Source organism: Mirounga angustirostris, unplaced genomic scaffold, assembly GCF_029215605.1.
Source record: "Mirounga angustirostris isolate CCGP_5_RB_7025 unplaced genomic scaffold, mMirAng1.0.hap1 SCAF_8, whole genome shotgun sequence".
Lineage (NCBI taxonomy): Eukaryota > Metazoa > Chordata > Mammalia > Carnivora > Phocidae > Mirounga > Mirounga angustirostris.
In genome coordinates this window covers 56,022,647-56,025,711 of record NW_026991716.1, presented here as the reverse complement: position 1 = coordinate 56,025,711, position 3,065 = coordinate 56,022,647, and the positions used below count along the sequence as shown (strand labels likewise).

Here is a 3,065-nt window from a genome sequence, read left to right as displayed (position 1 = left end):
TTCTTAGATTAACATTTGATTTGTATCCCAGTAACTTGCAACATCTATTCTGTCTCTAGAATCCAAAGCAGAAAATAAATTATTTCACATCTAAGCAGACTTTGAATGCTTACCAATTCAGAGGAGATTAGTCTGCATTTAGTAATTCCAAGAGAAGTTGTTGCAGTTTGTAGTAAGGTGAAATGAAGAGATTCTGACACTAATATATGTGGCATTTTTATCTGAGGAGTTTAGTTTCAAATATCACCCCAAATGGATTAAAAGATTTGGGCAAATTTAAGAACTATAACCTGGCACTTGGTTACCTTATTAAAACATAAAATCTTTTTATTATTTTTTCAAAGTTTCAAGATATGAAATAAATACAGATTTGTGTGCTTCACATCCATGCAAGAATGGAGCTACCTGCATTGACCAACCTGGTAATTACTTCTACCATTGTGTGGCTCCATTTAAAGGTAATGAACACCAAGGGAAAAGGAAAAGCAAACATAATTAACTTTAAAAAGCATTTCTGTCTCTTATCTGAACTCATTTCAGTCTTCCAACAACATTATTAGTCCTTCATTTTCTTAAATTCAGCTTATAAGTGACCAACCAATTATCCCTTAGGCAGAAAGTAGAGTGAAGTGAACTTGATTTATACATCCACTAAAACAGATGAGTTTCTTATTTTTTCTATTGGAAAGGCCACAGATACAACCAAATGATAAAATGAAAAGGAAGGAATTTATTACCAGTCTATTGTGTTGTATTTTAAATATTTTTTCCTATTCTTTCAATTTCTCATGAAATTGTCAGATTTTCTTTCTTTCTTTCTTTCTTTCTTTCTTTCTTTCTTTCTTTCTACTAAGTAATTATTATTTGTAAATTATTGTGCACACTAGTACATAAGAAATAAATCATTGGATACTTCTTTGGACTTTATTATCTTTTTTTAAGCTATAGAATTTGAAAACAAAATTAACCAGGGTTCTCCAGAGAAACAGAACCAATGGGAGATATATCTATCTATGTATTATGGCAATTCATTATGAGGAATTGGCTCACACAATTACGGAGGCTGAGAAGTTTCATGATATGCTACCTGCAAGCCAGAGATCCAGGGAGCCAGTGGTGTAATTCTAGTCTAGAATCCAAAGGCATGAGAATGAGGGGAGTGGATGGTATAAATCCCAGTCCAAGAACAGGAGAAAACCAACATCCCAGCTCAGCAGGTAGGCAGAAAAGGAGCAAGTCCTCCATTTCTTTAGTTTTTGTGCTACTCAGGCCCTCAACAGATTGGCTGATGCCTGCCCAGTTTGGGAAAGGCAATCTACTTTATTGAGTCTACTGATCCAAATGCTAAGATCATCAGGAAACACCTTCACAGACACACCTGGAAGTAACATTTAATCTGGGCACCCTGTGGCCCAGTCAGGTTGACACATAAAATTGACCATCGCAATGTTCAACTATATGCAGTTAATTTAGATATTTTTTAAATGTTGTACCTAATTTCCTTAGATCTTCCTATAATTATTAATGAAAAAATGTGACTGTTGACAAATTTCAAATATTTTATATCTGTGTAAACTCACTAAGTTATAGTTCTCTTATCTGTTAAATGGAGATAAGAATATACTTACCTCATTGATTTGAATATAGATTTAATGAAATAAGTCATAGAAATACTACATTGTCTGCCAGATATTAATAATCATCAAGTGTTTAATTGTAATTTTAAATAATTTTCTAACAAATATATGTAAAAACCATGAAATAGGCTATTTTCTAATGTTTCATATTTAGTACATATTTAACTATACAGTGGCAGTATCGTAGCCAATGAGGTTTATCCGAGGCGTGATTATTGCTAATTGAAAACTTTTCCTAATTATACATCTTTTAAAGATACATAGAGAATTATCTAAGCAATCCCAGTAATTTAAAAAAAAAATAGATTTCATTTTAAAAATAATAAGTTTGACCAGTTTCTTAGTTTCTCATACCATTTTTCAATAAAAGGATCCAGATCTCTTTAGAGATCTAGCTGATTCTAGGACTAAAATGCAGAATATACAAATGAGTGTGGAGAGCTTGTAATGCCAGAAAGCAATGAGGTACTCAAAAAACAAAACCATGAGAGGATGTCAAAGAGACACATGAACCAACTGCCAAAGCTAAAATAATTTGAGCAAGAAAATAAATGAATAACGAATTATTACCCAAAATATAAAATAAATATTCATGAGTCCATACAGAGAAAAATAAATGATTAATAAATAAATGAGTGGGAATAATAGACACATCTTTTATACAGAATAATTCCAAATAATTTATGTAGATACTTTACACTCAAGGAGATAGAACATAACTTCTCACATCTTAACTTTGTACCTAGTGACTATCTTCCAAAGTGCACAGCATGGAAATGGGGGTTGGGGAAGAGTAACTTTACAGTGGAGAGATCTGACAAACACTACCTAAGTCAAATGATCAAAGTTAACATCAGTATTGCTAAATCATATTAATAGCATAGACATTTGGCATGAAGTAATGGGGATGACACATTATCTTAGTGATTTTTTTTCTTAAAAACACATTACCCCAGTCTAATCATGTTAAAATCATCATACAAATCCCAATTCTACAAAATACCTGACTAGTACTCCTTAAAACTATCAAGGTTATCAAAAACAAGGAAAGTGTGCAAAAAATTTTTAGTTTAATATAGTCACAATTGCTCACTTCACCACAGGAAGACTGGTACTCGGCATTCCAAAAGGCTCTGAAGACACTGCCCTTCTTAACTTCCTTAATCCTCTGGAAAGTCAAATCCAGCATGGGTCAGATCAGAAACAAATGATTTGAGGGGGAGGAGCAAGATGGCGGAGGAGTAAGAGACCTAAATTTTGTCTGGTCCCAGGAATTCAGCTAGATAGGTATCAAATGATTCTGAACACCTACAAACTCAACAGGAGATCAAAGAAAAGAATGGCAGCAACTCTCTGAACAGAAAAGCGACCACTTTCTGGAAAGTAGGACATGCAGAGAAGTGAATCCAAGGCGATATATGGGAAGAT

General features: G+C 33.2%; 1 pseudogene; it reads left to right on the top strand.

Annotated features, from left to right (window-relative positions):
* Nucleotides 1–1,798: 1,798 nt before the first annotated feature.
* LOC123838125 (U4 spliceosomal RNA) lies at nt 1,799–1,927 on the top strand (annotated as a pseudogene).
* The last annotated feature ends 1,138 nt before the right edge of the window (nt 1,928–3,065 follow it).